This window comes from Pinus tabuliformis, chromosome 8, assembly GCF_031772625.1.
Source record: "Pinus tabuliformis cultivar Carrire ecotype Pingquan chromosome 8, CPIR1, whole genome shotgun sequence".
Classification (NCBI taxonomy): domain Eukaryota; kingdom Viridiplantae; phylum Streptophyta; class Pinopsida; order Pinales; family Pinaceae; genus Pinus; species Pinus tabuliformis.
This window is the reverse complement of record NC_142294.1, coordinates 34298890-34326175: the sequence shown is the minus strand read 5'-3', so window position 1 is coordinate 34326175 and position 27286 is coordinate 34298890.

Genomic DNA, 27286 nt, shown 5'->3' with positions numbered 1-27286 from the left:
TTTAAGCCAGTAGAGATAGAGAGAAGTTAACTAACCAGTTGGAACCACCATTCTAAATAGAAAAGGAGGTGCTTTAAGTTCTCCACCTGGTGGTCTCCCTATTAAATTTTAAGGCATACATTTTAAGCCTACAACATTTTTGGCGCTAGAAGGAGGGCCTAGTAAAATTGTGTCTCTAATGATTTTGTGCTTTAAAATTTTATTTTTATTACTATGGCTCCATTTAAAAGACCTCCTTGGATTTTCTTTAATAGGCCTAATCCAATGGCTACTTGGATAAAGACAGTTACAATCATGTCTAAGGTAAAATATAAGGGTAAGACTTCTGCTTTTAATCATCTCCCTCAATTTATTTTAAGTTACATTAATTTCAATATTGATGAAGACAATATTTGCATGCTTTTTACTCTTACTTTGACAGTAAAAGCTAAAGACTTGTGCTTATTACTTTTAGTTGCCTCTATACATAGTTGGGATGAATTTTCACAGTTTTTCCTTCATGCTTTTCAGCAATATGATTATGAAAATGTGTTTGCTCAATTAGCCGAATTGCATAGGATGGAAGGTGATCCATTGGATGATTTCCTAATTAGATTCAAATTATTTTTAATGCAATTTCATTCCAAATATTTACCTCCTCAATTTCAATTAATAGGTTGTTTTAAACATTTGATATATCTTCCTTGTATTCCTTATCTTGAATTATAAAATTCATTTGTTTCTATTGAAAAATTAACTCCTCAAACCATCAAGAATGATGCTCTCCTAGAAAGGGTAGTTGTGTTGAACAATTACAACTAGAAATAAGTAGCAATAAATATCTTCCTCCTGATATTCTTTTAAGCAATGGAAAAACCAATTCTTTCATCAATTATGACATGGATCAACATCCCAAATTTACAATCATGTTAATCAATAAGATTTTGTAACTCACAATTTGGGAAATGAGCAACATTTTTCTAATAGAGAAATTTACTTATAAATTTAAATTCCCACTTTTCTCTCTATTCTGATTTATTTGATAATTCATTGATATTGATAATAGTTCACAAGTTAAATAAGTTATCATTTACGAATTATCAGTAAGTTCTGATATGGATAGAGAAAATTTAATATCTTACAATTATGCAAACTTTCTATTTGATTCTAATTTAGGGAAATAAGATACTAATGAAACTATTCATAATGATGAAAACATTGAACCTTGTTATTATTCTTCTTCAAAAATTGTTAACTCTTTAAGTAAATCTATTTTTGAAGATGAAAATTCCCAATCATTTAATCACCATGATGATTTTAGCCATCAAATCTGCCCCAATTTATGACTCCTAAATGATGACTTACCTTTCTATGATCTATGCAAGTGAATGGAGACAAAAATGATTTTAATTTTGTAATAACTTGTGAGAAGAAAATCTTTACAAACAAAGTCCCACTATGTTGTATCATTATCTATAATATAGATGTAAATTATAGTTTTCCTTTTCCTTATTTTCTTCGATTTCAGTTTGTTTCTTTTTTAAATCTCATTTTCTATTTTCTAGACACACTACGCTTGCACTACTAACATCATAACTCTAGTCTCTCATCTAACACATTAATCATCATAAATGAAAATCAATTTCAAAATTTCAATCATGAACATTTGCTAATTCTTATCTTGAAATTTTATTTGATGATTATGTCTGACCAATCTCTTTCTGATTTTCAAATTGATTTTTTCATGAATGTTGGCTGGTAAACTGTGTAATCCCTCTAGAAATTTTCTACATTACTACCCACAATTTATCAATCCATTTGAAAAAAAAATTCTAGTCTTATACATGTAGTTCCTTGTTTACAACAGCCTATGATATTTAAATAATTATCATCTAACAATGGCATGTTGTTTCCTCTTTCCGTGAACCTCTTTCAGGCATCAATTGAAATACATCTTGAATTTTATGATCCTATAGACAAATGTTTGGAAGAATTTCAAGGAAAGGATTATGCAAATAAGTTTTTCCAAAATTTAGAAGTAAATAGTAGGCTAACTTTTCTTTTCAATGATTCAATTATAATTATATTTTTGTTACTCGTTGTTATGTACACACAAAATTGTTACATTGGAAGTATGACTATACTTAGTCATGTTTTCTCTAATTCAGTTAGTATTAGGAATAGATTAATTTAAATTTAGATCCTTTTCCTCTTTGCCTATTTTTAAGAAGCATGTAATGAGCCTATGATAATAAGAGTGTTCGAAAAGTATAATTTCTTAAATTTCACTTATGAAATACTTGCTTATTCTTATTAATGAAGCTTCATCATATTGTTGAAACTTGTAAAGAAACTTAAGAAGGATGGAGTTCCTAAGTATATTTACAATCAAGCATTCTTAAGAAATTCAATTTTCATTCATAAGCATTTCTATATGATCACTTCCATCACTCTTATTCCTCAATATGAAGTGGATGCAAATCAATAGCTCATTACTTAGAATTTTAGATTGAATAAAGATGATGTTTGAACATACAAAAATTTTGAGAAATGGATGGGAGAACTTGAAGATTCATGAGGTAAAATTGCAATAAAAATTCTTCCAGGTATGAGTCCATATGGTCATCTTCATCTGTTTTGAGTTTTCTCTTTTTATAGTTTACAACGTATTTATGTTTTTCTTCCTTTGCAGGTCTTCATTAGTTTTATTTAGAGACTTGATGTGTACAAAAAAATAAAGTTATATTTAGTATAAAGCAAGCAATCAACCATTTACAATCTGCAACATGTTCAGCGAAGTATTTTCTTTTTCATCATATTCTCGGTATTTTATATTATTGTTTCTATTCATATTTCCTTGCTTCACAAATGTACAAGATCAGCTAATAATTGTTAATGTAGTTGAAATTGAGTGCTTAGCCACTCCTTGTTCAAATTTGTCATGGGTCTATAGCTTCTCACATTTTAAATTAAAAAGGCCCATAAGAAAAAGAAATTTGCTCCAAAATCTTGTAGCAAGTCATAAAATAATCCTATCCATGATTGTATCTCTGCCTGCTCTGAATATTACATTTGTCAATTGAGTTGAACCATTGCATCGCACTCGTTCATATTGTTTTCCCTTTATTCATATTCCTTTCTTCCGAAGTGACTTAGACCTTCTAATTGGTGAATCGCAGAATCCCGATCCTCTGCTTTTCATTTTTTCGAGATCTTTCCTCAAAATATTGGAATTTCTAGCTTATTGGATTTTTGAGTCTATATTACATCGGAGCTATCTTATAAAAAATTTCAAATGATTTATCTTCGATATTTGCATGCCCGATGTACCAATGTTCCTACATAATACATTAAAAGGAATTCATATCGATATGTATTTATCGTAAGCTTTATTTATGAAAGTTCTGAAACTCTTTTGTTCCAAGGTCTTGCTTCCCGATACTTTCCTTTAACATTCAAGACTTATAGATATCAAGACTTCTGATATCGGAAGTGAAAATCAATTAAATATACGAAAAATAATTCCACTGAAAACATTTAAATAGAAAAAGCATTATTTATTGGAATTTTATCTATCAGAGAATTGTTCCCATTTCGGAAGTCTTGTTTATCGAAGCTCTTACCTTTCGCTTTGACTCTCTCGGGAACCTTGAAACTTCAGAATATTAGTTAAAGTATCCTTATATGTATGTGATCAATTCATTTTAACCTTTCACTATGCTCACATGAAGTCCTATTTTATTATATTTGTATATATATACTTATTTTCATGTTATTGTGGTGGTAAAAAGATCTGATGTATTTTAATTATAATTTTATCAAACCCCAAGCTTTTATTTGGTAAGATGAATTTATAACTTTTGGGGATATACATTCTTCATGGTGTGTACACATGGACCTCTTTTTACTCTTCGTGACAATATTCCTAGCTAATGAAAATTTCACCATTTTTGATTAGTTTATGTTTTTCCTTTTTTCACTATTGGATACCCATTTCATTATCTCAGTCATATTTTAATATGCACCCTAGTTTTCATTTCGAAGCACGCTTCAACAACCACTCTGATGATGCAACCAACTACTAAAGGAGTTTGGAACAAGTAACAATATGGATCATGGTTAAGTAATGTCCGAATTATCTTTTGTTTAAATTTTTTTTATATCACTCCATATTTATCATGCAAGGATTCAAAAGCCCTCTCCCTTTACATATAAATTACTATATAGTTTGGGACTTGATCTTGATTTCAAATCATGGAGTGAATATGAAATATGAAATATAGAGAGAACAATTCTCGCTCCAATTAATAAATAATCATATATTTATTTTCCAGTTTTGATAGACTTGGTTTACTTATGATTCTTTGAACATGAGACATCATTTTATAATTTACTCTTGCTTTAGTTCAGATTTAATAAATGATGATTTTGGGTCAATGGGATTTTTAAAAAGTTCAACGTCTTCATAATTTAAATTCCAATTAAAAAGAAGAGGTTATATTTTGTTGAAAAACATGATATTTCTCAGGTAAAATTTTAAATGCAATTCTCCAATGGTAAGTTTCATACACCCACTTTTTTCCTTTTCCATTTCTTTACATTTTATTTTCAGTTTTATTTTTAGTTCCACTGATATATATCTTTGTTTTGCAGGTCTCCATGAATTGTCTTTGAAACCCATGTCGGCGAAAATTTGGCACTCAACATCCTTTGTTTTATGTGTTTTAAAAGTTTTCGAGAAGCAATAATGATCCTCATCAAATAAGATAAAATGGGGAGATTTTTAAACTTCAGTCTATTTTTTAAGCATTCCTTTTATAAAATTGTTAAGATGCTTTTATGCAAGATTTACTTTGAAACAAGAAAATTTGCACGAGACAGAGACTTCTCATTTATCTTATTATCTTTGATGATTGCTATTGACCCTTTTATTTCAGAGCCTAATTGCTTATAACTCTACAAGATAAAATTTACTAGATTCTCAACATAAAATGAACACTCATATTGAGACATTTAATTATTCGTCTTGTTGAGTTTGTCTTCAATTTAGGCTTTCTTTCAATTTTTTCTTTCTCATTTTGTCATGCTTGGAGTTGTTTCTTTCATCTTTCATTTTAGTTTTTATTTCTTTTTTCACTTTTGGCATTTTTCATGATTTGATTTTGGTGACCCTGCCATGAATTATGTGGAAGACCTTTTCCTCACCCAATAGTGGTTGGCATACATGGGAAATATTTACTCTGTCTATTCAATGAATTTCATTTATCATTAAAGGTATATCATTATGTAACTCTAAATCCCTCTTGCTTTAAATATTTTTCATGGAAGAATACACAACCTTTCTAAGTGATATAGTTCCTATTTTCAAGGAAATAAATGATTTCAATTTAACTCAATGGATCCCTCCCATCCATCCACTTTATAAAAGCCTTTGATTGATAGTCTCACGAAAATAAATTGGAGTCAACATTATGGAAGTATTATATCCATTAACATAAGTCTCTATTACCATCCCAACTATTTCAGTCAGGTACATCATAAACTAAAGATCGCAAATGTGCTTATCAAAAGGGTGATTAAAAGAGGAATCATGTGAAATAAAAGTAAACCTGTCGAGGTTATGGATGCTTGCTTATAGTGGGTCCATGCATGTATGGCATAAAAGACAACTTCTCCGAGGTATTGTTGAGGCTCACTAGAAATGAACCGATGTCAGGCCATTCATGATAATGGATATGCTTTATCAAAAACTCCTATCTATACCTTCTATTTTTCATACGAGGTAATATTAAAATATTTTTTTCCCAAAATTTGCATTCATGATTTTAGGCTCAATCTATTTTGAGTACTTATATTTTTAAATTTATATTACTTAATTCATTAATGTGGGACCCTTGGAAATGTTTATTGTTATATGGTTTCACGGGATCCATTATTTTTAACCTTTGGGTAACTTAAAGTTCATCATCTTTTAACCAAAGATAATTGGTGCTTCCGCATGTGTCGCCAATTGTTGAGGTGAAAAATCAACACCCCCTTTTTTTACCTATTTATTTCAAATAATGGGGGACCTTTCCATAAATTTTCGGCTGAAGCACCTTTTAATATTTTTCATTTAGCTAAGTGTCCTACAATTTTTCTAGATTTTTACTTTCATTTGATTTCCCTTCTGATTTCTTCACTGCGTTTGAATTTATGTAATATTTTAATGCAAGAGCATTCAGATCAAGAAAAATCATTGTATTTTAGTAGACATAGGGGGTCTTATTTTTCAAGGAAGTTGGTTTCCTAAGTATTTAATTAATGTAATTATTTAATGTTTTGAGTGATTTTAACGAGAATAGGAATTAATTGAATATTGTGAGGCATAATTGTAAATGTTCTCGAATGTAGGAGAACATGAGAGATTTAGGATAGTTGAGTGATGAGAGGATTTAGAATTAATTGTAAATCTTAGATTAGGAGTTAGTTCACGATTTTGTGGATTTGAGAGAATCCTTAGGGATGAGAATGAGATTTTAGGATTTTTTTGAGAAGCTTATGGATCTAAACTAGGAATTGGTTTTAGAATCCCTTTTTGTATAGATGTAAGCCTAAAAGACATAGACAGGGGTAGATAGGGAGAGAGTTAGAGAGTAGAAAGTTAGCTAGTTGATGTAATTGTAAGCCTACGGGCAGATGATGAAACAGAGGCCATTAATTAGAAGATCAGGTCGAGGAGAGAGAGAGTCTCATTATGTAACCATTTGTTGATATATATATATATATATATATATATATATATATATATATATAGAGAGAGAGAGAGAGAGAGAGAGAGAGAGAGAGAGAGATATATATATATATAGAGAGAGAGAGAGAGATTCAATTTCCATTTGTATAAGTGTGTTGTTAAGCATCAATGGCGAATGATGAGTGAGTTAGTGTATTCTGTATATTATAGTTGCAGGCGGAGTGTGCAGTGAAACAGCCGAAGGACCAGAACCTGAAGAAAACCCAAAACCCCATAAACGCTAAAGAAATAGTGTAAAACATAAGAAAAGAGAACATCGGGAAGGTGAAGAGTTGATGCACTACAACCGTTGGATCTTGGAGATCAACGTACAAGATTGAAGGAGATAAGCAGCTAGGATTAAATCATGCAGTGTAAAGTCAAAGAAGTGAATGGCAGAGATCAATGCAAGAGTTAATGGATGAGGAATTTGGAGAGCCATCGCAGTCGTCGATGGTATAACATCTACAGTCATCGGGCGTTAAATAGATCAGGAGTTAATCAAAGAAGGAAAATGGGTTTACAAGCGAAAGCGGATTTTTGGGTGGCCTCAAAACCATAAGTGGTATTGAAGGGTGAGCACCAATTCCATTAACCGTTTGACATGTAGTAGCCGAGGAGAGAGAGGAAACCACGGGTAATCCTCGTACTAGTTGTCTGACCAATATCGTTGTGAGGCGTTGGATCAAATGAGGTGAAGATCTACAGTGCAGGATCAACGATTGGTTTCATTGATCGGATGTAACATCAACCATCGGATTAAACAATGAAATCAACGGTGGAGAATTGATCCAATAAAGGTAACATCGGTAACTGTGCAAAGGTCGAGGATTGGCAAAAAAGGTATGATTTATGTGGTTTTATGTGTTATCTATTATAAAGGGTTTATAATGGATTAAAGCGCGATAGAGGGTTTTACGGTTAAGTCCAATTATGACCCAAAGTTATAAAGTGGGGTTGGATATGTGTGCAGAATAAGGATTTACAAAGGTTTATGAGGGGTGATCGAGTCCCGATGAAAAAGTTAACGAGGGTTTAGACTTTGGGTTAGTCAATTAATATGTTTCTGCATGAGTTCTAATGAAAGGGGCCTTAACCATCACCATTAATGAAGATTTTACTTGGCAGGTCATATTAATTCCTCGGGAAAATGGTTTATGCATTTCAATATGCATAATGTGCGTAAAAGTAGGTGTAACCCTGCTTCATTTGGTATCAGAGCAAAATAAAGAAACTATGTGTGAAAGTTTCTTTGAAAGAATTTAGAACAACGATATGTGGAAAGATGTGTATGCAGGCAAGGGAGATCAAATTATAATCTGACAGCGAAGCAACCAGAGTAAAGCTGAGAGATTGGTAAGAGGAATACTAATCTTGATATTCTTGCATTTTGATAGAATGTTTAGAATTTGAGAAAAGTAGAGCAAATGATTTATGGCCAATGAATCTATATAATCAGAATTGTGAAATGTTTGAAATTGAAATTGGAGAAGAACAATTAAGTTCTTAGAGGCAGGTGAGTAAGAATTAAGAAGAGATTGCAGGAACATAAAAAAATCCACAACGATGTTTTGAAGAATGGAGATTCACTTGGATGTGAAGAGTGGATGGAGACTTCTTGTGAAATCATGCAGGTATTGTTTTATTTAACTCTGATTTGGGTTTTGCTAGATAAAGAAATAGATTGAAGATTGATAGTTGCAGCTAATGAAGTATCTCAGCAAAAGAAGATCAAGTCTTAAGAAGCGGTAATGGAAGAAAACTTAGCAAAGGAGAAATTGTTGCTGATAGTTAAGGTTTGCCAAGATAAAGCCAGAAGATGGGAAGAAGGAATTAGATCCTAAATCCAATTGACAGTAGCTGAATGTTGAAAATTTGTGCAGTGGAAGCATGAAGATCTGCTGAACCGATTTACAGGAGTGGTGAGATCCTGAAGGTAGGTATGCAAATTTGTCTAATGATTAGCAGATATTGAATGAATAAAATTTTAGAGTAGGATTACAGTAGTTAAACTATAAGAGGGACTTTCTAAGTTCTTGAAGTAACAGAGTTTGAAGATACAACTGAAGGCTAGTGGAAAGAATAGTCCATTCAAAAGTGCAGGTGAATGGGAGGACAAGATCAGACAAAGATCTTAAAGGTGAGGTGATATGTTCTTATTTTAATTTGAATTGAAGATTGGAGAGTTGTGGTCTTTATATTGATGCATAGGTAGCAACAGAGGAAGGTGAGAAGATTGCAACAACCTAGAGTGAGGAGTGCTCAATTGGTTCCAAAGGAAAGAACCAGAGAAATGCCAACAGACTGAGCTCAGAGGAGAGAAGCTTAGTGAGGCATATGTAGCAAGAAGGAGACTTGTTATTGCAGGGGTATTGTTGCAGCTCACAAAGGCAATTCCACAAAGGATGTGGGTAGAATTGCTAAGAGATAAAGGAAGCTGGTAAGAGTTTCTAAGTGAAAGCAAAAATGTGGCAGAACCTTGAAGAATTCCAATAGGGATTAGATAAAGAGGAAAATTGTGTTCTTAGAAGATGCAGATGAGTTGAAGCCTAGAAGGAGAAAAGAGAAGTGCTCAAAGGAGGTTCCAGAGATAGAGAACCAATTGCTTGCCAAAAGACCAAGTACAGAGGAGAGCTTGGTGAGGTAAGTGGCAGCAGGGCATACTTGCTGTTGTGAAGGCTTTAGTGCAGCTCATAATGAGTGAGTGAGGAACTCATAGAGATAAAGAGGATGATGACTAGTGACAGTCATAATAGAGGTTTTGAAAGAAACCACAACCAAGGATAGAAGAAAAGAGATGCCAAGGAAAATGGCATACAGAGACAGTTAAGTAAAGAAGAATATGAGAGGGAGAAGGTTGAGATAGCAGTTCAACTTGAAGTATTAATGGAAATGTTGCAGAGAAATGAGATGGACCAGAAATATGGTTATGTCATGAGAAAGAAAGTGAAGTGGCAGAGGCTACAAGAGAAGAGGGAACAACAGGTGAATATGCAGATAATAAAGGAGCTAAGGGAACTTGAACATATTATAGATGTCAAATTGAAGACAGAGAAGCTCGAAAGAGTTGAGCTACAGCAAAAGGGAGATGCTGAAGAAGATGTTGAAGTTTCAATATGTGAACCAGAACGTGGACCATTACTTTTTGAAAGTGATGAAGAGACAGAGGAGTTGAATCATATGAATGATTTAGAGCAGCCAAAAGAATTGATGACTGAAGCATCAAATGAGGCCAAAAGGTCTTGTATTTTTAAAATTAATGATTTTTGTATGATTGCAGGTTTGGAAGAAGATAGGTAGTCTTTTAAAGCTGTCAAAAATGTGGATGAAAACCTTCCAGAAGGTGAAATTTTTGAAGCAGAATATGACAAGGAGACTGGAAAAGAATCAGTTCAATACAGTGGACAACTGCTGAAAGACATCATTGAAACAGATGATGAGAAGGAGAAACTAGCTGATAGTCTCAATAGTTATTTGAGTTTGAATCAGCATACTGATATGCTGACAGAAGAAGAGAGATCAGAGCAGCATACTGAAGTGTTGCCAAAGGAAGAAGAGGAAGAACATCTACTGAAGGATGTTAAGAAAAATTTAGCAGAGAAAGAAGGACCATGTGATGATGGGTTAATAGCAAATGAAGAAATAGGAGATTGTGTAAAATTTCCAAAGTTTACTCCAAGTAAAATCATTGAGTTATATAGAGAATTAGACTTTCAAAGGAGGAAGTTAGAAGAGTAGAGGATAAATGTTCAGGATAAATTGCTAAAGAAGGATGACAAAGAAGTTGTCATAAATAATAATCAAGAAGAAGTTGACAGGTGCAGGAAACAGAAGCAGGAAATTGTTCTGAAAGACAATATAGCAGCAGCAAAAAAGGTGCAAAATAATAATAAAGAAGAGGGTAAGGATGAAAAGGAGGTGATCAGGATAAGTGAAAAACAAGAAAAAAGGAGAGTTCATTAATCAAGAGATGAAAGAAATCAGCGAACTGAGGATATACTAGACAGAGAAATTGAATTGATAAGAAGGTTAATGATGAAAGTGTCTTAGAAGAAGACAACAACAATAAAGGAAAGGAGTAACAACAAAAGGAAGACAGTAGTAGACTATGAAAGCAGGGCAAGTGAAGCATTGTAGCATAAGGTATGGAGACCTGGAAAACAACAACAGACAACAATAGTAATAGAACAATGGACAAGTAAAGACAGATTACAAAATAAAGTATGGGATCTAGGAGGAATCAATTATCCAGACTTATGACTAGGAGGTCATACATTTTCTTACTTGGGGAGTCTGATACATGAGCATTCAGCTCAAGAAAAATCATTGTATTTTAGTAGAAATAGGGGGTCTTGTGTTTCAAAGAAGTTGGTTTCCTAAGTATTGAATTAAAGTAATTATTTAATGTTTTGAGTGATTTTAATGAGAATAAGAATTAATTGAATATTGTGAGGCATAATTGTAAATGTTCTCGAATGTAGGAGAACATGAGAGATTTAAGATATTTGAGTGATGAGAGGATCGAGAGTTGATTGTAAATCTTAGATTAGGAGTTAGTTCATGATTTTGTGGATTTGACAGAATCCTTAGGGATGAGAAAGAGATTTTAGGATTTTGTTGAGAAGCTTATGGATCTAAACTAGGAATTGGTTTTAGAATCCCTTTTTGTATAAATGTAGGCCTAAAAGGCATAGACAAGGGTAGACAGGGAGAGAGTTAGAGAGTTATAAAGTTAGCTAGTTGAGGTAATTGTAAGCCTACAGGTAGATGATGAAACAGAGGCCATTAATTAGAATATCAAGTTGAGGAGAGACAAAGAGTCTCATTATGTAACTGTTTGTTGATATATATATATATATATATATATATATATATATATATATATATATATATATATATATATATATATATATATATATATATATATATATATATATATATATATATGCACAGAGATTCAATTTCCATTTGTATAAGTGTGTTGTTAAGCATCAATGGCAAATGATGAGTGAGTTAGTGTATTATGTATATTATAGTTGCAGGCGGAGTGTGCAGTGAAACAGCCGAAGGACCAGAACCTGAAGAAAACCAAAAACCCAGAAATGCTGAAGAAATAGCGTAAAACATAAGCAAAGAGAAGAGCGGGAAGGTGAAGAGTTGATGCACCACAACCATTGGATCTTGGAGATCAACGGATGGGATTGAAGGAGATAAGCGGCCAGGATTAAATCGCGCAACATAAAGTCAAAGAAGTGAACGATAGAGATCAATGCAAGAGTTAACGGATGAGGAATCCGGAGAGCTGTCGCAGCCGTTGATGGTATAACATCTACGATCATCAGGCATTAAATAGATTGGGAGTTAATCAAAGAAGGAAAGCGGGTTTACAAGCGAAAGCAGATTTTCGGGTGGCCTCAAAACCATAAGTGGTATTGAAGGGTGAGCACCGATTCCATTAACCGTTTGACACGTAGCAGTCGAGGAGAGAGAGGAAACCACTTTATCGGGTGGGTAATCCTCATACTAGTTGTCCGACCGATATCGTTGTGAGGCATTGGATCAAATGAGGTGAAGATCTATGGCACAGGATCAATTATTGGTTTCATCAGATGTAATGTCAATCGTCGGATTAAACAATGAAATCAACGGTGGAGAATTGATCCGATAAAGGTAACATCGGTAACTGTGCAAAGGCCGAGGATTGGTGGAAAAGGTATGATTTATGTGGTTTTATGTGTTATCTATTATAAAGGGTTTATAATGGATTAAAGCATGATAGAGGGTTTTACGATTAAGTCCAATTATGACCCAAATTTATAAAGTGGGGTTGGATATGTGTGCGGAATAAGGATTTACAAAGGTTTATGAGGGGTGATCGAGTCCTGATGAAAAAGTTAACGAGGGTTTAGACTTTGGGTTAGTCTATTAATATGTTTCTGCATGAGTTCTAATGAAAGGGGCCTTAACCATCACCATTAATGAAGATTTGACCTGGTAGGTCATATTAATTCCTGGGGAAAATGGTTTATGCATTTCAATATGCATACTATCGATAAAAGCAGGGGTAACCCTGTGTCATATTTCCATCGGTTCTTGTTTCATCTCATTTGGTTACACAATTTTCAAATGGTGCTTCTCTGAAGATTGATAATTTTTACTACCATAGCTAAAAAAATGTACAAAATGTATGTTATGCTATTTTTGTAAATTATTTGTAAATGTTGATTTTGAACTAAATTTTGCTAATTAGTTCATTTTTCGCTAATGGTCATATGAAATTACCACAACTAAATGGACCTAGTTTAACCAGTTGGAACCACCATTCCAAATAAAAAAGGTGTCGCTTTAAGTTCCCAACCGGGTGGTCTCCCTTATAATGTTGAGGCAGAAATTTCGAACCTTCAAAAGATGGGCCATGCCACATAGAATCTAATGTCAAAAAATGACACAAAATATTCGACATAAAAATGGCAAAGGGACACACAAGGAAAATATGGTCCATTGTCTCCTCTACATTTGTAGAGAGTATACACCAACTAATCCTATTTATGCATCACATCCTTCGATTATCATCAGTGGGCATATTATTTTATAGAATGCACCATAAAAAGAGCTTAGATTTTTCCAACAAACTTAAATTCTATAATTATTTCCAGCCCTAAACTAAATCCCCTAGTTCTCTATCAGTAATGATATACGAATAACCCATCTTTGGAGAATATTCCCCATGAGGGGAGTCCACACAACACGAAGTGTCAGCCCTACCACTCAATATAACCTGAGAAATATTGAGAGCATTAGTATAATCTAGCCACTGACCTAAAGAGGCAATCAACAAATTTAGTTTATTAGCATCATCCGATCCTAAACCCATATTAATGTTGCAGTCAGATTAACCACCTTGTTCAGGTTATGCCTCCCATTAGCATTTAAGAATTCAACAAGCTCGTGTGAAAAAATATATTTCTCTCAAAAACCACCCATGGGTCAATATGGATTCATACTGTGTCTCCAGATCCCACCTTACATGCCATCCACCCCTCAACCACACTGAAGGAGGCTAATACTAATTTTAGTGAACCTTTCATAAATCTATTGAATCCTCTTCCTAACGTTGAAATGGTATAACTAATGGTTTTAGGAGACATAGGGTCTTTTATTTTCTATCCCTTATTATATTGGAGAACCACAAATTCGCAAAAATATTTTGAACATCAATTTTAGTTGAATCTTTCTTGGTCCTATGGTGATCTTGAAGAATCTTGAATGCCCTCCTATAGGAGAAGTGTTCATTTTGAAACAATCTTCCATTTGACTCCAGAAATTTTACATAAATGTAGGTGATCTTGATACCAAAATAAATCATTATTCTATATAAATTTATCTAATACACTTGGGTCCTCTTGTAGCCATAGGATAATCTTGCATAAATTTTGATCTTATATACATTGTAAACATTCTATTTTTTATTCTTTCCTTTGTTGGAATTATGGCTAATATGTTATCCTTGATGGAAACCTACTTGATAAATATGTCAACATGATGGTTATGCAAATGCTACACGTGATGTGAACAAAGAAATATCAGTTCAGAGACAGATGGATGGTAAAGATGAAGTGTGAGAAAGTATACACGGGGCTTGTGAAGCAAGATCGTGTAAATACATAGGTATGGTGAAGAGAATTTGCGTACTTAATCCACACAATGGTAATTTGAATATGATGGGTCTTTACCATGGTATTGGCCCATAGTAATGAGTGTGACAATGACTATTTGATTCCATCAAAGAATACTAATGACATTACTAAGGGATTCGCCTAAGGTATTGGCTAAGGCTAAAGCTATATAAGGAGATGGAGATCAAAGTGTTATGTGTGTATGTGATGAATTGTTTATGAATGATTTTGATCTAAAATATGTGTGCACTAGTGAACATGGAGATGGATCAGATATGATAGATTTGAGATGAATAGATATTGGTTAATAAGTTTATGGTTTGATATATCTATGATGATGGTATAATGATGTGTGATTGTAATAGTGTGTATGATGCGAATTTGGATATGCCATATGTTGTATCGTGCAATAAAAGTATGCTTCAGTAAGTTGGATATTTGTACACTAGTTTATCTCAAGCTAGTTGCGTACATACATGGATCGACCTCTGGGTAGTTGTGTATATATTCTGCAAAGTGATTTCAATATGTTCAGAATTTATATGTGGGTGTTAAGAATGGTAAACTCGTACATACACATATGTGCTTTATAAAAGTCGCATATACATACTAGGTTTTTGCAGTAGGAGTTATTGAGGATATTTGATCATTCATGTTATTTTTGTTGTTGTTTGTCAATGATATCTCTCTCATAATAATCTGTGTTTGATAGTACCGATTACTGATTATGCTACTGTGTGGTGATTTGTTTGGTTCAATGATATGTGACTAAATGATTGATCCAATATTACAGTTATTCAGATTTAGTTGTAAGTGATTTGAGATATGTACGTTGGTATTCTTCAAGGGAAGCATATAAAGACACGACTATGATTCATAATAGTAGTGTATACATTTTGATGTATGTTTGACCAAAGTTTACAGTGATAGAAACTCGTTTATGTTATGAACAGAGTATGGTTTGGTATACTTACAAATGGTTGTGCATTGATATGATATGATATGAGTTGGTTTTATATAACTACATTGGTTGATTGAGATTTAGTGATTTATTTTTTAATTCAATTAGTTCAGTGGTTGGGTGAGTTTTTTCAGTTATTAGTTTCAGAATTATTGTTTTGCATTTTCCTTAATGATGGAAGCGGGTCCAGTATGAAAATATGATGTAAGGTGGCCTACAGGTTTGATACTTGGAGTCAGGTGGATCTAGTATGAAATATTATGAAATGTGGTCCATAGAGGTGCTGAGGGTTTGAGCCTTCAGTGATGGAGTCGAAGCTTCCTTCTAGTGGGTGTTGGAGAACAAGAGAAGGTTTTCTTCCTTCCGGTAGGAGCCATTAAACGAGACAAGGGGGTTGTAGCTCCCTTCTAGAGGGTGATGGTGAGAGAAGGTTTTAGCCTTCTGTAGGTGGGTTCCTGTGTGCTAGTATGAGTTTGTGCTAGTACAAGATTGTAAGATGTTTTCCTTTATAATAAAAGAAAAAGACAAAGATGAAAACGTCAACGATTTTCTTCCACATTGGGTTTCCACCTAAAGTAATGGTGTTCATGTGTGTTGATATGTTTCTTGTGTGTTGAAGATATATCTAATCTTTAATGCTCATATTTTCTTCTTAACGAATGAATAATTAAGTAATGATGCACTCGTTAAATATTAACAGATGATGAAATATATGAAATGTTAGTTAACTGGATATACGTAGTTTGTATTCATCATAGTTGCGTACATAAGTAGATTCCCTGAATAACAATGGCATATGGAAATCGGAATAAGAAAATAAAAAGTTGAACTAAGTTTAAAATAATGATTCACACCCCCCTGCCTTCCCCCCAAGTATTTTTCCCAACAACCTTGAAAGCACATCTTTTACCATATTATTTTTTTCTTTGCTATGTATCATTTCAAAGTCATAAAAAAACATCTGTGTAATCAAATTTGTTTCTCATAGGATAATCATTGATACGCAAAATACTTAAAACTATCATGATACACTTTTATATTCAAGTGTCTTCTAATTAGGCAAAGGAACCATTTCTTAATTGCATGTAATGTGACCAAAATTCCTTTTTCATTAATGACTTTGAGTAAGTTTTCTTTTGAGTTGGCTACTCTCAAAGCTAAGAGGCCTTTGTTCTTGCATTTAAACTACATTAATACAATGCCTAAAGAATCACATTTTACAATAAACGTTTGGTGAAATAAATTGAGGCTAAGATAGGAGTTGTACACCTAACCTCCTTATGTTTGTTGAAATATTTTGTTGCATCTTGACACTAAGAAAATGCCTACTTTTCTAAGAGTTATGTTAGAGTTATTTTTGTTTGATGATAATTACTAACAAACTTGTCATAGCAACTTATCAATCATAAGAATCCTCTAATATTATTCATGATTTTTGTTAAGATATTTAGACACCTAGGATCTGGTTAAGTTCAACTTGGTATAATATGTCTCTTATGTAAACATGTGTATCATATTTCAACATTTTCCATATTGTCTAGACATAAAGTGATCCAATGACTCATATTCTACTTGATAATAATGACTATTGAATTGTGACATAAAACCCATTGAATTTCTCCATGGTCTCTATTTAGAGATCATGGAGGGTCATGGCCAATGAATGATGATGAAAGCTCTCTTATGTAAAATATTTTCATTTTCCCTAATAAAATGTCTTCAAGTCATTTTATTAGTTGGGGCCATGGAATTTTTTCCTCTTAAATGTTTTTAAAAATGTAAAAGTACTAGTATTGTGTTGTGTGAGTGGTTTTTGAAAGAGTTCATCTTCTATGGAATAACTAGTTTGAGGAATTGGTCATTCCCTCATATCTTTAATTTTGATAGGGCCCATTTTGAAACCTTCATGAGATATAGCATGACCAAAGTATTCAACTTTTCGAACACCAAAGGAACAATAAAATACTTTTCATATTGTTTCTAACCTTCCAATAGTTGTAAGATCGTGTCTGCATGTTGTACATGCTCCTACCACAATTTTTTATACATTGGTATATCATTAAAAATTACTTTACACTTTATAAGGAAGGATTTGAAATATAATTCATTATTAAATAGAAACATATTATGTTACACATTTATAGTGTATAATTCACACACACACACACACACACACACATATATTAAAAGTATATATGATATAATATGTCTCTATTTGAATTATATACTATAAATGTTGGCCTCTTGGAATTGTAGAACAAACATATTTAACTCATAGTTTTAGCATGAGTTTGGTCAACTCAAATACGTAGTAGCTAAGAGACACAAAACTTTAGATTTGTAGCACTATACTGCAAGGTCAGTCATAGAATAATGCAATAGGGAGTTACATGTGACACCCCTATGTTTTGATTTTTATGATATGAATGTTTTTATACTATTGAACTATTGTTGGACTTAATGTCTATGTATGTTAGGATTGAAATTACTTTATTATGTAATTAAGTTTTATTCTATTAAAATTTTTTATTGGGATTATTCAGGAAAGAAAACTTGAGTATTAGAGATTTCTTGCCAATTTATAAAACATTGTTAGTGGTTAAGTCCACATGGTGGACCTTCCCCAAAAGGCTCCTAAAATCCCAAGAAGAAAGATGAAAAATAAATTAATATAAAGGGAGAGAAATATTATGTTAAATACTTAGCACAAGTGAAATGTTAAGTTGGGAGAAAATCATAATAAAGCACAATGGGAGAGAAAGGCGTGCTTTAAAGAAAAAGAGATGGTATCTTTTTTAAATTAAAAACAAGAAAGTCTAGGTAACTAAGGGATGTATACCCTTAAATAAGGATTCCACTAAGGAAAAATATGTTGGGAAGAATCTATAAGAAAACTACATAGGAACACAAGAAAGTTTTTGATTCATGGAGGTAAGAATGTCTAAGATCCAGGGGAATTCTTGGTGACAATTCATGATTGGGTGGAACATGCCTTATTGCCAAGTAATTCTCAAGTAGCTAATTACAGTTAGAGTATATGGGAAATTCTCAAGTAGCTAATTCTCAAGACAAACTAGAGTATATGAGAAATTAAAGTATAAATTATGAATGAGACAACTCATACATGCATAGTTAGAGTATTTCTTTTAAATAATATAATGTAATTTTTGTAAGTTATGTACTACAATTGAGTCTAACAATTAGAAATAATCCTATTAGACATACCATCAAACAATGATACAAGTATAGAATTTTATGTTAAATTATATAGTAGATCTAAACACATAATATTGGGTAATTCTTATGTTCTTAATTTATAAGTGATATATATATGTATAACAAAGTATACTTCTCACAAACTATCATTGGGAATTATATTCACTGGAATAATATTCAATTAATAATTATAGGACCCACTAGTTATATCATTGTAATGTTATAGGAATACATGCAAATTTAACGTTTTCTACAAATAAAACTAATTAAATCAGATCCGAAAAATCTCTACAACATTTTTCAAGATCTAATAGAACCTATTGAAATACTATGAAATTGTATTTATTTATAATGAATATTAAATTAAGATTTCGAGTAAGGAAGGATGGAATATGAAAACAGTAATTACATAAATATATGTAAAAGGACTATGTTTGTGAGTCTAGTTAATGAAGGAAATTAATGAGTAGATCTAATGAGTGAATGAAATTTAACTAAAGCCATGATATATATATATATATATATATATATATATATATATATATATATATATAGATAGATAGATAGATAGATAGATAGATAGATATAATTTTCATTATTAAATATAATTATGTAAAAGTGTGAAAAGTCATGAAAATAGTCATTGATAGATTGAAAGGTCGAGTTAAGTGGGTCTAGGGTCATGCTTCATCAAAATATCATGAGTGAGGTCATGGTGTCATGTATTGTCATCATTGGCACAAATTTGTACGGTCACTTGAGTGAGTTATAACATCCAATCACAACTTTCCATGACATCACATTGGTATAGTAGTTGGGATGATAATGTTGTGCATTTACCAACTATTGTGATTTCATCATTCAAGTTCAAAATAATAATCCACATTCAGACACCCTGGGAGTTCAAATTCATGGTTAATATTCATAAACACCTCAAATCCCTCTCATTTCTCCATCAGAAGCTTGCTATATGGTGATTGGAATTCGCTGCACAAAGGAGGTAGGGGAAGCACTAACTTGCAAACAGGTGTTGGGCTTCTACCAAATTATCACATTTTGATGAGGAATCAGATTTTTTCACACTTTTGTGTAGGAGGTTTTCTGTGAATATTTGGATCAATGCCAAATCATTTTCCTCAGTCTGAAGATCACTTTTTGGTCAAGTAATGAAGATGGAGGTGATCCAGATGGATTTTGGTGGCCACCTTCCTATTCCACTGAGACCCCCACCACTGTCTCTTTCAGGTTTTCAGTTTCCTTAATTGTAGCACATTTTACTATTTTTGGCAATTTTTCGGGTCGTGAACTTCCAGAGCTGTTTTGAGGCCCTAAACGATTTTTTTGGGAAAACTAGGGCCAATAAGGGACATTCACTAGTGTTGGCTGCTCAGAAGTTGTATTTCTTAGATATATATTTCTAACGAGGTATAATGCGCGTCAAACAGAGATCGTATGCAAAAGTTACGACCCCGAGAAGTTGATGTATCAATTTACCTAAACATGGCCCATAGTTTTTACGCTTCATCTCCTAGGGTTAGGTTTTTGGATGTTTAGGGTTTTCCATTGTTTCTCAATCATAAATACACCTTCAAGCCTCATTGTAACACAATTGAGAGGCATGTATATGCCACATCGTTTCTCAGAGATAAGCTACCATCGCTCGAGCTAGTCTTGTTTCCATTTTGTTTGTAAGCATATTTCAATATTTGATATTAATGAAATGAAGTGTTATTTTTTTTGCATCTCTATATTTATGGTTATATCTATAATTTTTTTCATTCCTGTTTAAGTTCGGATCAGGAGGTGTTCCGTGCAACTGTACTGCACTTCCGCTGCAAGAAGAAGATTTAGGGTTTGAAGGTTTATATTCAGCCTAGAAGTTTTCTCATGGGTTTTAAATCTTGTATGGTCCATTCCATTCCATCCGAGTAACCCTAGTATGTCACATGATCTCCAAGATAGTAAAAGCTTGGAGCGTTGCACTTTCACATGGTCACCATAGTTTCACCATATCTCTTAAACCCTGTACCCGTTTACCATGAAATTTTTACAGTAGATGCATGGGGATGAGATGAATAAGGAAACTTAATTTTAGGTCAAAATGATTTACGAGTTTCGAGAAATGAGTCATCATCATCTACAACCATTTTTTTATTTTCTCGAGATCCGTCTGTTGGATTTGACTCAAATGTTTTATGGAGAAGGGTTATAATGATATTAACTTGTTATCAAAATATCAGTTCAATCTGACTTACAATTTAGGAGATATTAAAAAAGTACACACATTGTGCTTTTACACTATGCTTTTGGACAATCAACTGTTTGACCACCAAATCCGACTTCAAACTTTCCAAAACTAATTTTGATTATTATGAAAAGTGTCTTGGTTGTGATGGACATGGGGTCTAATTGCACGTTGCATGGAGGGAGTATGACCCATCATGAATATGTTGCCAAAGGATCTCTAAGAAAACATTTGAATGATGCATGTCTCCCTATTTTATCATGGAAACAAAGGCTTTAGATATGGTTGGGGGTGTTATCAGGAAAACTAGTGTCTATTCAGAGCTACTAGTCCCACTAAGACGGGTAGCTATCTTAGAAACAAACAGATTAGAGTTACTTGTGTTTTCCTTTATGAGAGATAGATGAGAGAGAAGCAAAGAGTACCAACCTCAGTCTTTCACTTGGCTCCTTGCTTGTTTCCTCCCTCCTTTGACAGAGATTCGCCACTCCTTCCTTACTTGTCCCACTTCAAAGAACACCTATAAAGTCAAAGCAACATAATACCATCAAAGCATAGAGATCTATAACCATAAAAAATATAGGATCAGATGTATATTAACCATACAAATGCATATATCAATACAAGATTCAGAGATATACAAGAATATGGAGGAAAACTCAAATAGATTTATTGATAAAAGTAGTAGAAGAGAGGATTACAACCCATTGGTCTGACCCAGTGCCATCCTCCTAGCATGAAAGCCCTCTTCACCTCATGAAAAGCTTAGATCACCCAACAATACAGTGTTGCACAGAGAAACCAACAACACTTCCTTACAAAATAAAAAATTCTAGCCTTTGGATCTCTAGGATGAGGGATCCATATATAGATGTTTGAGGGTGGGTGAGTCAGCTTCTGGGATTCTAATTACTATCATCTCTCTGATAGTTCTTGATTCCACTTGGAGATTTCATGATCTCTTACTCATCCCTGGGCGAATTCAGAGTGGCAAGTGTCAAATGGGTAGTTTCTAGAAGATTCTTTGGGTTTCCACCTAGCTAATTGCCTCTGCCATTTTTCTGATCTCACTCATCACACCCTACAGAAGGGCTTTTCAGTATGCATCACACTTTTTTCATGTGGCAGGTGAGATGCATCACACCCTTAGCACTGGGCAGTCTGTATGGTCCTGTTTTGACCAGTTCTGAGTAGTTTTTCTGGGAGAACTTCTAGGAGATGATGTAATCAGCTAACCTTGCTCCTCTAGGGTACGAAACAATAATTTTAGGCACTTAGAAGCCCTTGGTTTATGGAAATATGTGATTGGGGTTGCAGTGCCCAAATGTGTCTATACCAGTTGCCCCCTAGAGCATGAGGTCATAAATCTTCTGATGTCGGGTGAAATTCTTTATCATGAGGATCCAAGGTGTTTCGAACCGGAAGGTGACTTGTAATAAAGTACAATACAATACATTATCTTCATAATATTTTCATGATATAGCTGAGGCAGGTGTCCCCATTCTCAGCTTTATAAATTCATTTTCATGTACATAGGATAGACAATCGTCTGTGTGGCAGACTAATGATTCTGGTAGAGCCATCATCCCTTAGCTTGGATGATTATCTGTGCAGCTATGATGTACATTTGATGTTTTTATTGTCCTGAAAATATCGCAGCCTAGATGGATGAAACTAGATCCAGGGTCTTCAAAATTCGTTCAATCTTCACCCGAAGTACAAGTCGATCCATGTGAAAAGATGTTCTGACGTCGAACACGGAAAGACATTGCCTAATTACTAGCCAATGATGTAAGTTGTTAACAGGCATGAGAGGAATCACCGATAATGATGATGACCCTGAAGGTACTATAGTACAATTCACGTGGTGTGAATACATGAGTCGATGTCGAACACCACACAAAATTTTTCGGTCGAAGACCATTGACGTAAACCTGTCGCCGGAAGTGAGAAACTTTCCATTGAGGCATGCAAGCTTCAAAGTACTAAAAGGGTTGTTCCTGAGTCGACTTCTTGGATAATGAGCTGATGTCGACAAGAAGTGACCCATCGTAGGAGGGCCTTAATGAATCCCACATCTATGACACGAAACAGAGCAAATGATTTTGTGGAGGTGAAAACGATATGATGATACAAGGTTTAGGGTGGTGGTCATGAAAGAATGAAGCATGAAGGTATTGCAGTGGATGAGACATAAGATGGGTTGGTGAATTCTCTGAGCGACTTCTCTTGAACATATCGGCGACGCTGAAATGGATTGGTAGCGTTAACACCAAAAATGGATGGTACAGAGGACCAATGGTGATATGACCGGTGAATGGAATAACCCAACCTGACTCAATCATGGTGATGGAGTGAAAGTGTCATGTTTAAGAGCGACCTGCTACCATTAAAGTTTCTTCAAGTTTTCTTCCAAAATTTTCCCCAGTCATTGCTGAGCAGTACCTCTTTATTTTTGTCAAGCTTGAGGAGGATAACATATGCTTGTTCTATAAGTTTCCCTACGGGCAATCCCATCGCTATGTTTTAACAAGCCTAGTGACATTGAAACTCGCTCTTTCCTGCATGGTCAAGTCCGTCGCTATTGTTTTAACGAGTTTAATGACAATGATAACTCGGTTCTTTTCAATTTTAGAGAGTCTGAAAAGAGACGGAAAGGAAACTCCAATATTTCTTTTTCACAATGTAATCCCTTAAGTTCGAAAAAGTGTAAAATAATACGAAAGGGATGACTTTTCGATAGTTTTAATGAGCCGAACAAGACAAGCGCTCGATATTTTTGTGTAATAATCCCTCACGTCCAAAAAGATTAAAATCTAGAGGAGGGACGGCACTTCCAATCTCTTTAACGAGCTAGAGAGGCCAATTGCTCAACAATCTTTTCATATTTTACGAGTCAGATGAAAAGAGCTTAAAGGAGACTCATTTTTTGAGGAACGAGTGATGTTTTCGAATAGTAGCTGGTTCCGGTAAGGTTTGGAACTTTTCAATCAGGGCAGTGTAAAGAAGGTGGCTAATAGGATCACTTGTCACAGCTGTTCCTCAAAAGTGGTAAACAATCAAATGGAGGCATATGATCAGCTAAAAGAGAGTGGAGGTGATGGTAAGAACACGACCAAGGTTTAAAAGTTGATAATTATGCGATCACAATGGTTATTTACCAAAGGTGGGTTCATTTTTTAATGAGCTTAAACTCTAGTGGAACATATGCTCATTGCTAGGTTTATTTTTTAACGAGCTTGAACTTCACGTAAAACTGCTTGTAATAATTGTTAGAGACGTTCGATTCACTGTTAACACTATGTTCCCTTGATGGTCGTACTACCTGTTCAATTGCTCCATCACACTAATTAGAAATGAGAATACATGCTTGAAAAATGAGTTAACAAACTAATACTTTACTCGAATTACGTGAGAAGTAACTTAAAAGTGGGTTTTACCCTTCATTTTACCATTTCATTTGAATTTGGGATTGTTGGAGTTTTGGAGGTGCTTTTCCCCCTTGATTTTCATCAACTAATTCTGGGAGATTCTACGGACGATTTTTGGCGCCGTTTGGACCAAGTAGGAGCTAAACCTGAGCTCTTTAATTGCATTCTTTCCTTTCTGAATTCTGAGCATGTTTTCCTACTTTTCTGAGCCTCTGGGGTTTGAACATTTCGTTCTGTCCCCATCGCACCTAGTATACATCGAAAGGTGTGATGCATACTAGGCTGGCCATTGGCCAGTCAGTATGCATCCCACCTAGTACATAGCTAGGGTGCGATGGGCACAAGGAGGAAAGTTTTTGCACTGATTTTTCATGGAAATTTTGCCTATTTTTTGCCAAATCAGGATCCTAATTCTTCTCTTGTTTGTTTTTCAGAGATTCATTGGAGAAAAATGGTCGTTACATGGCATGAACATGAGCATGAAGAAGAGGACATGGTTTCCTTACATGATCCAGGTATGATAACTGCATTGTGGAACTGTGGCTTGCTCAAGTTCTTCTACATATCTAGCTTGAGGCAACAAATAAACTTGTTGCAATATTTCCTCGATGCATGGGATCCTACCAACCAAGTGTTCCAGATTAGAGGCAAATCCATCCCTTTGACTCTTGAGGACATCTACTTTTTGACTGGCTGGTAGCGAGGCCCTTCACTTGGCCAACAGGTCCTATATGAAGTATGCCTTGGGATGCCTTGAGCCAAAGGCATTCAACTGGTGTGATGCAGTACTTCCAGTGATAAAAGAACAACTTACCAAGGTGAAAAACAGAAGATCCAAGAACTTTGGTTATGGTTCTATTCTGACTGCTTTCATCTTGGAGAAGATCCCACTGATGCAGCCACAGTAAATTTCACTTGGCCTACCACCACCGACTGAGCCACAAATGCAAAGATGGGTTGACCTTATGGCCAGGCATGTTGGTCAATCACAAGTTTCATTCTCTGATTCCTTCTCCGAGTGGTTCAACCATTAGCAGATGGTTTATGCCAAGTATCCATATGCTGGGATGGATTTCCGGGGTGACCCAGATTTGGTGCTGTCGGCTGGCGAGCAGTGGGGTGTCATAGGTAAAAATCTCTGACCATATCTCTGTTTATTGCTTTTATAATGTTCTTGTGCTTTTTCCTTTTATATTATCAATACTAATCAAAACTCATGTGCGTGCAGATATCGAACCAGTGCGACCAGCAGTGTGCCCGTGAGTAGTAGCTGTCGTTCCAGCAAGACAGGCTATAGGGAGGGCTATCCTTCGCGATCTGTACGTAGTTGAGACCCTTGTAGTATTGCAGGATTAGATCGAGGGTCTCACCCTTGGTATTCAAGATGTGAGGACCGACGAGTTGCCTCTGAGATTACAGCGCCATACCACTGGCATGCCGAGCCGATGGACTAGGCTCTTACGTATGATTGCACAGGCAGTGGCTTGTTATCACTTGCACTATTAGTCTAGGGTGCCCCCTTGAATTTTTGAGTTTTTGGGTCATATGGCTGATTTTTTCCTGGACACAGAACACTATGTACAAACTATAAATAGTTATATATATATATTTTTTATTTTTGGAGCTTCACTTTGGTTTAAGTTATATGATCCTGATGCAAATATTGATGAAATTCTTTTCTTTTATAAATGTCGCAAATGTCTATCTAACACATAATTTGCTAATGAATCAGTTAATGTGTTTAAGTTTATGGAAATGTGTTGATATTGAATAGAATCGAAATGCCTTTCCAAAATCTTGACCCTTAGGAACATACGATAGATTGTTGGATTCCGAACAAAATAGATGCCGGTAAGTTGTAGAATGACGAGTTGTGAGTCTAGCCAGACGAAAAGTTGGTGTATGCCATGTGCGATGGCATCAGAGAAGAGCTCTATCAACGCATTGTATTCAGCGATGTTGTTCATTGACCAACCAATACATACCCCTCTGAAACTCACTAACTCATCGCTTGGATGAAAGATGGCCCAGGCTGCAGAAGATAGGTTCTGCATACTATGACTCGCTCCGTCGGCGTATCCAACAAATGATTCCAATAGGTTCGACATCTGCAACAAATGCAAAATTGGATTACCTAACCAAAACAATCACTCTTAACGAAAAAAATGTAACAAAAGCATATGAAGCAGTTACTACGCTTAGTCAAGCATAGTAATGCTTAAGGTACAACCCGTTTTGGGGTTGCGATAGTGGAATCCCATCATAATCTACTAGCTTGTAGGCTCCTTTTTCTAATACACGTTTAACAATATAGGGACCCATCCACAAAGACTGGAACTTACCTGCTCCCAATTTATCGGATTCCTGATCGTAAAGCAAGACCAGGTCACCTTCTGAGAAGACACGGGGTTTGACATTTTTGTCAAATTGCGCCTTGACTTGTTTCTTATGCACTTCATTAGCCAAGGCGGTGTCATGACAGGTTTCATCTAGTTGGATTAATTCCAAGAAACGAGCCTCTTCCTCTGAAGTTCTGGGGAGAAGGTCGACTGCGAGCTTGAGAGACAAAATTTTGCACTGAACTGGTAATATCGCTTCCAGACCATACACCAGCTGAAAGGGTGTAAATCTGGTTGCATTTCTTACCGATGTCCGGTATGCCCATAGGGCCGAGTATAGGATCAGGTGCCAACTCCGTTTATGGACTCCAATCATCCTTTGCAGCATGCACTTCAGGACTTTGTTGATTGCTTCAACTTGCCCATTAGCTTGCGGATATATGGAGTAGAGCTGTTGTGGGAGAGTCCTAATTTGGCAGCAATTCTACCATCATGTGATTGTGGAAGTGCGATCCATGATTTGTGACTATAGCTTGTGGAACACCGAATCTGGAGACTACATGATTGAAAAAGAAAAGAGCAGCTGTTTCGCCATTGTTGTTTAATGTATGCATCGCCTCGGCCCATTTCATGAAATAGTCAACTAAGACTATGATATACCCATGGC